This window comes from Schistocerca gregaria, unplaced genomic scaffold (assembly GCF_023897955.1).
Source record: "Schistocerca gregaria isolate iqSchGreg1 unplaced genomic scaffold, iqSchGreg1.2 ptg001327l, whole genome shotgun sequence".
NCBI lineage: Eukaryota > Metazoa > Arthropoda > Insecta > Orthoptera > Acrididae > Schistocerca > Schistocerca gregaria.
This window is the reverse complement of record NW_026062636.1, coordinates 52501-60000: the sequence shown is the minus strand read 5'-3', so window position 1 is coordinate 60000 and position 7500 is coordinate 52501. Positions and strand designations below refer to the sequence as shown.

At 54.8% G+C, this 7500-nt stretch overlaps 3 non-coding genes across 3 annotated transcripts in view; all 3 read left to right on the top strand.

The window, feature by feature from the left end:
• The first annotated feature begins 3314 nt into the window (after positions 1–3314).
• LOC126330664 (small subunit ribosomal RNA) lies at positions 3315–5207 on the top strand. Its single transcript, XR_007563091.1, has one exon. It is a non-coding gene; the product is annotated as a small subunit ribosomal RNA (ribosomal RNA).
• A 368-nt stretch (positions 5208–5575) lies between these two features.
• Positions 5576–5730, top strand: LOC126330678 (5.8S ribosomal RNA). Its single transcript, XR_007563103.1, has one exon. It is a non-coding gene; the product is annotated as a 5.8S ribosomal RNA (ribosomal RNA).
• A 188-nt stretch (positions 5731–5918) lies between these two features.
• The window catches only part of LOC126330672 (large subunit ribosomal RNA), a 4213-nt gene continuing 2631 nt past the window's right edge, over positions 5919–7500 (top strand). Inside the window, exon 1 of the ribosomal RNA XR_007563098.1 lies at positions 5919–7500. This exon is cut by the window's right edge and continues 2631 nt beyond it. This is a non-coding gene — a ribosomal RNA (large subunit ribosomal RNA).

Here is a 7500-nt window from a genome sequence, read left to right as displayed (position 1 = left end):
CATCTGGAATGCGACAATGTCGAGTGCACCCTCTCTGCCACATTGCACCGTCGACACTATGATAACCAGACCAGTAGGTCCACCTATAAAAGCACAATACCACACTCCTCCGACAACTACCATTGCTCAGATAAACCAACACCACCAACACACATCCTACACAGAGGGGCACCAAATATCACCACCCGCCCTCGTGTTATACCACATGAAAAATTGCAGAAGTGAGAGACACAGACCCGCCAGCCTCTTGCTACAAGCATCGAACCGACGTGACGTATCTGACGGTGACTCAGGCATCCGCGTACTGCCACCACTATCCACCCCCCCCCCTCTCTGCCCCCTTCCCACACAATACCAAATTTAACCAACTTTATCGCTTAACCTAACTGTGGTTTTACCAGATTATCGCTTAACCTAACTGTGGTTTTACCAGATTATCGCTTAACCTAACTGTGGCTGTACCAGATTATCGCTTAACCTAACTGTGGCTGTACCAGATTATCGCTTAACCTAACTGTGGCTGTACCAGATTATCGCTTAACCTAACTGTGGCTGTACCAGATTATCGCTTAACCTAACTGTGGCTGTACCAGATTATCGCTTAACCTAACTGTGGCTGTACCAGATTATCGCTTAACCTAACTGTGGCTGTACCAGATTATCGCTTAACCTAACTGTGGTTGTACCAGATTATCCCTTAACCTAACTCAATTTGTCCCTTAACCTAACTCAATTTGTCCCTTAACCTAACTCAATTTGTCCCTTAACCTAACTCAATTTGTCCCTTAACCTAACTCAATTTGTCCCTTAACCTAACTCAATTTGTCCCTTAACCTAACTCAATTTGTCCCTTAACCTAACTCAATTTGTCCCTTAACCTAACTCAATTTGTCCCTTAACCTAACTCAATTTGTCCCTTAACCTAACTCAATTTGTCCCTTAACCTAACTCAATTTGTCCCTTAACCTAACTCAATTTGTCCCTTAACCTAACTCAATTTGTCCCTTAACCTAACCCACGTTGTCCCTTAACCTAACTCAATTTGTCCCTTAACCTAACTCAATTTGTCCCTTAACCTAACTCAATTTGTCCCTTAACCTAACTCAATTTGTCCCTTAACCTAACTCAATTTGTCCCTTAACCTAACTCAATTTGTCCCTTAACCTAACCCACGTTGTCCCTTAACCTAACCCACGTTGTCCCTTAACCTAACCCACGTTGTCCCTTAACCTAACCCACGTTGTCCCTTAACCTAACCCACGTTGTCCCTTAACCTAACCCACGTTGTCCCTTAACCTAACCCACGTTGTCCCTTAACCTAACCCACGTTGTCCCTTAACCTAACCCACGTTGTCCCTTAACCTAACCCACGTTGTCCCTTAACCTAACCCACGTTGTCCCTTAACCTAACCCACGTTGTCCCTTAACCTAACCCACGTTGTCCCTTAACCTAACCCACGTTGTCCCTTAACCTAACCCACGTTGTCCCTTAACCTAACCCACGTTGTCCCTTTGCCTAACATAGTTCACTGCTCGGAATCTCTGGTGTCGTTGTTATCCTCATGTAGATGTCTTGCGAGTGTTGCTTACTTTCCACATATTCCCGCTATCCACTGTCAATTGTACTGCAATAGGACTATATCGCCCCCCCCCCCCTCTGCCCCTCTCTTTGTGTCTCCGTCCTCTCAAGCTGGTCGGTCTGGCGTTTGAGTGTTAAATGAGCCTCGCAGCTGTTCAGTTGCGTTCAGATGTCGACGCCCTCAGTGTACGTCGTGGTATGGTCTGTGTCCATTGTCCGCTGATGTCGTACGCGTAACCCACACGCTGTACCGATCATCGGTAGTTACGTACAGAGTGAAGTAGTGTGATACGTGTGACCGTACGCTGGCTGTGCCCAACGGTGTCGAATCTCAATTTCCATATGTTGTGCTCGATGCTACTTGTCTCGTCTCCCAATAACAGCTAGGTTGCACTGTGGTACGCCGTAGAGGCGTGTGGGAGGAACGTACGAACGCATTGTATGTCACCCTGGGTCGCTGGGGGTGGTGGTGCGGTGAGTCAGGTCAGGTCAGCGTGAGCCGTGTGATGTAGTGACGCGTGTATTCCGACTTTGTCGTATTGCCTCACACAAAGTGCTACCCTGGTGGACCGCGTTCCATATCTGGGACATGCCGCAGATGCCGGTTGACAGTGGATCGCGGAAGGGACATCGCATACGTGCGCGGGCCACCTTCCACGTGTTCTCTTCTGCACATGTCGCAGTGTGTATGTGGTCTGATGTAGCGTGTCGTGACACATGACATCCTGGCATGCAAGAATTGTTGAATTCGCAAATGTAGGTGGACATCTACGTTTACTGCCCAAGATACGCAAATGAACTGGAAATCCGTTGTTGAGCGGTTGTTCACGCTGGAGGTGAATCTGTGATGGCGACGATCGGTACAGCTATTAACCGGTTGTTTCAGCGGTACCCGCCACATCCACACACGTGACTAGGCCCATGTGGGTATGAAGCGATACGCGGCGGTGGCTTGGTGGGACTGTTCCCGGCCGGTGAAGGGGGGCCGCCCGGCGTGTTGGCCGCGCGCTGCGTGGGCGCACGCGCAACAGGCGGCTGGTGGGGGGCGCCGAGTGGCAGGAGCGCCAGCCGACGGGCTCGGCAGGCGGCGCAGCTACGCTGCGGCGCACCCTGCACGCGGCGCCTGGCGGCCAAAGTTGGTTCAGCCGAGCCCGGTGCGAAGCGCGGTGGACATCTGCAGTGTGCTGGTCTGATTGAGGACTGTGTGCGTTGAGGATGCGCCGCCGCCTGGCACTCGGCGCCGCGACGCCGTCTGCTGCTCGGTCGCCCCAGCGGTTCTCGCAGGTGGTTTGTATCGCAGTTGTGCGGACGTGTTGGCGCGTGCGCTGTGCTGGGAGAGTTCGCTTCTGCACCCAAGTGGGGCTTTGCCCTTGTGTGGCGCTGGCGTTGGAGCTGCCGGTCACCATAGGTGGCGCGTGTTGTCTCCCGCCGGCAATGCCACGACAGCACGCTCCCGGGCCTCTGTCGGCAGCGGCAAGCTCAGTTGGGAGCAAGGGTGTTCGCACTAAAACCGTCTACTCGCCTAACTCCGGGCGATTGCGCCTCTCTCGAAACCGACCAAGTACCTAGGACGGCGCTGCGCGCCGCCGGGACCTGAGAGGGTTTCGAGGTGTATCGTGCAGGGGAGCTCGGCCTCCTCCTGTTTGCAGAATAATTGAGCGGACGCTTGCGTGTTCGCGCGGGCCCCCGGGACACACTCCCGGGCGGCCGGCTGCTCAGCTCTAGTTGACGCAGCTCCCTGGTTGATCCTGCCAGTAGTCATATGCTTGTCTCAAAGATTAAGCCATGCATGTCTCAGTACAAGCCGCATTAAGGTGAAACCGCGAATGGCTCATTAAATCAGTTATGGTTCCTTAGATCGTACCCACGTTACTTGGATAACTGTGGTAATTCTAGAGCTAATACATGCAAACAGAGTCCCGACCAGAGATGGAAGGGACGCTTTTATTAGATCAAAACCAATCGGATTGGCTTGTCTGGTCCGTTTGCCTTGGTGACTCTGAATAACTTTGGGCTGATCGCACGGTCCTCGTACCGGCGACGCATCTTTCAAATGTCTGCCTTATCAACTGTCGATGGTAGGTTCTGCGCCTACCATGGTTGTAACGGGTAACGGGGAATCAGGGTTCGATTCCGGAGAGGGAGCCTGAGAAACGGCTACCACATCCAAGGAAGGCAGCAGGCGCGCAAATTACCCACTCCCGGCACGGGGAGGTAGTGACGAAAAATAACGATACGGGACTCATCCGAGGCCCCGTAATCGGAATGAGTACACTTTAAATCCTTTAACGAGTATCTATTGGAGGGCAAGTCTGGTGCCAGCAGCCGCGGTAATTCCAGCTCCAATAGCGTATATTAAAGTTGTTGCGGTTAAAAAGCTCGTAGTTGGATTTGTGTCCCACGCTGTTGGTTCACCGCCCGTCGGTGTTTAACTGGCATGTATCGTGGGACGTCCTGCCGGTGGGGCGAGCCGAAGGGGTGCTTTCGCGTCCCGAGGCGGACCCCGTTTAAATCCTACCAGGGTGCTCTTTGTTGAGTGTCTCGGTGGGCCGGCACGTTTACTTTGAACAAATTAGAGTGCTTAAAGCAGGCAAGCCCGCCTGAATACTGTGTGCATGGAATAATGGAATAGGACCTCGGTTCTATTTTGTTGGTTTTCGGAACCCGAGGTAATGATTAATAGGGACAGGCGGGGGCATTCGTATTGCGACGTTAGAGGTGAAATTCTTGGATCGTCGCAAGACGAACAGAAGCGAAAGCATTTGCCAAGTATGTTTTCATTAATCAAGAACGAAAGTTAGAGGTTCGAAGGCGATCAGATACCGCCCTAGTTCTAACCATAAACGATGCCAGCCAGCGATCCGCCGCAGTTCCTCCGATGACTCGGCGGGCAGCCTCCGGGAAACCAAAGCTTTTGGGTTCCGGGGGAAGTATGGTTGCAAAGCTGAAACTTAAAGGAATTGACGGAAGGGCACCACCAGGAGTGGAGCCTGCGGCTTAATTTGACTCAACACGGGAAACCTCACCAGGCCCGGACACCGGAAGGATTGACAGATTGATAGCTCTTTCTTGATTCGGTGGGTGGTGGTGCATGGCCGTTCTTAGTTGGTGGAGCGATTTGTCTGGTTAATTCCGATAACGAACGAGACTCTAGCCTGCTAACTAGTCGCGTGACATCCTTCGTGCTGTCAGCGATTACTTTTCTTCTTAGAGGGACAGGCGGCTTCTAGCCGCACGAGATTGAGCAATAACAGGTCTGTGATGCCCTTAGATGTTCTGGGCCGCACGCGCGCTACACTGAAGGAATCAGCGTGTCTTCCTAGGCCGAAAGGTCGGGGTAACCCGCTGAACCTCCTTCGTGCTAGGGATTGGGGCTTGCAATTGTTCCCCATGAACGAGGAATTCCCAGTAAGCGCGAGTCATAAGCTCGCGTTGATTACGTCCCTGCCCTTTGTACACACCGCCCGTCGCTACTACCGATTGAATGATTTAGTGAGGTCTTCGGACTGGTACGCGGCATCGACTCTGTCGTTGCCGATGCTACCGGAAAGATGACCAAACTTGATCATTTAGAGGAAGTAAAAGTCGTAACAAGGTTTCCGTAGGTGAACCTGCGGAAGGATCATTACCGACTAGACTGCATGTCTTTCGATGTGCGTGTCGTGTCGTGTCGCGCAACACGCTACCTGTACGGCAGTGGCCGTGCGCCGCGTGCGGAACCACGCGTGCCTCTCAAAACTAGCGGAAGTGTTGTTGTTGTGTGGTACGAGCGCTGAAGCTCTGGAGCGGCTGGCCTGCGGTACCTGGCGCCTGGCGCCGGTTTTGAATGACGTTCGCCCGAGTGCCTGTCCGCTCCGGTGTGGAGCCGTACGACGCCCATCGGCTGTGAGGCCGTTGGACACAAAAAAAAATAGTGGAACAGGGGCCGTCAGACGCCTCAGTCCCGCAAATGCTACTGTCTTGAAAGAGACAGTGGGAGACTGAAAAGGAAAAGATCACCCAGGACGGTGGATCACTCGGCTCGTGGGTCGATGAAGAACGCAGCAAATTGCGCGTCGACATGTGAACTGCAGGACACATGAACATCGACGTTTCGAACGCACATTGCGGTCCATGGATTCCGTTCCCGGGCCACGTCTGGCTGAGGGTCGGCTACGTATACTGAAGCGCGCGGCGTTTGTCCCGCTTCGGAGACGTGGGAGTGTCGTGGTCGCCTGTGTGGCCGGCCGCGTCTCCTTAAACGTGCGATGCGCGCCCGTCGCCTGGCGGTTCGCATACCGGTACTTTCTCGGTAGCGTGCACAGCCGGCTGGCGGTGTGGCGTGCGACACCTCGTACAACGACCTCAGAGCAGGCGAGACTACCCGCTGAATTTAAGCATATTACTAAGCGGAGGAAAAGAAACTAACAAGGATTCCCCCAGTAGCGGCGAGCGAACAGGGAAGAGTCCAGCACCGAACCCCGCAGGCTGCCGCCTGTCGTGGCATGTGGTGTTTGGGAGGGTCCACTACCCCGACGCCTCGCGCCGAGCCCAAGTCCAACTTGAATGAGGCCACGGCCCGTAGAGGGTGCCAGGCCCGTAGCGGCCGGTGCGAGCGTCGGCGGGACCTCTCCTTCGAGTCGGGTTGCTTGAGAGTGCAGCTCCAAGTGGGTGGTAAACTCCATCTGAGACTAAATATGACCACGAGACCGATAGCGAACAAGTACCGTGAGGGAAAGTTGAAAAGAACTTTGAAGAGAGAGTTCAAAAGTACGTGAAACCGTTCTGGGGTAAACGTGAGAAGTCCGAAAGGTCGAACGGGTGAGATTCACGCCCATCCGGCCCGCCCTCGGCAGATGGGGCCGGCCGCCCGCGCGGAGCAATCCGCGGCGGGGTCGTGTCCGGTTGCCTTTCCACTCGCCGCGGGGTGGGGCCGTTCCGGTGTGCGGTGGGCCGCACTTCTCCCCTAGTAGGACGTCGCGACCCGCTGGGTGCCGGCCTACGGCCCGGGTGCGCAGCCTGTCCTTCCGCGGGCCTCGGTTCGCGTCTGTTGGGCAGAGCCCCGGTGTCCTGGCTGGCTGCTCGGCGGTATATCTGGAGGAGTCGATTCGCCCCTTTGGGCGCTCGGGCTCCCGGCAAGCGCGCGCGGTTCTTCCCGGATGACGGACCTACCTGGCCCGGCCCCGGACCCGCGCCGCTGTTGGCTCGGGATGCTCTCGGGCGGAATAATCGCTCCCGTCAGCGGCGCTTCAGCTTTGGACAATTTCACGACCCGTCTTGAAACACGGACCAAGGAGTCTAACATGTGCGCGAGTCATTGGGCTGTACGAAACCTAAAGGCGTAATGAAAGTGAAGGTCTCGCCTTGCGCGGGCCGAGGGAGGATGGGGCTTCCCCGCCCTTCACGGGGCGGCGGCCTCCGCACTCCCGGGGCGTCTCGTCCTCATTGCGAGGTGAGGCGCACCTAGAGCGTACACGTTGGGACCCGAAAGATGGTGAACTATGCCTGGCCAGGACGAAGTCAGGGGAAACCCTGATGGAGGTCCGTAGCGATTCTGACGTGCAAATCGATCGTCGGAGCTGGGTATAGGGGCGAAAGACTAATCGAACCATCTAGTAGCTGGTTCCCTCCGAAGTTTCCCTCAGGATAGCTGGTGCTCGTACGAGTCTCATCCGGTAAAGCGAATGATTAGAGGCCTTGGGGCCGAAACGACCTCAACCTATTCTCAAACTTTAAATGGGTGAGATCTCCGGCTTGCTTGATATGCTGAAGCCGCGAGCAAACGACTCGGATCGGAGTGCCAAGTGGGCCACTTTTGGTAAGCAGAACTGGCGCTGTGGGATGAACCAAACGCCGAGTTAAGGCGCCCGAATCGACGCTCATGGGAAACCATGAAAGGCGTTGGTTGCTTAAGACAGCAGGACGGTGGCCATGGAAGTCGG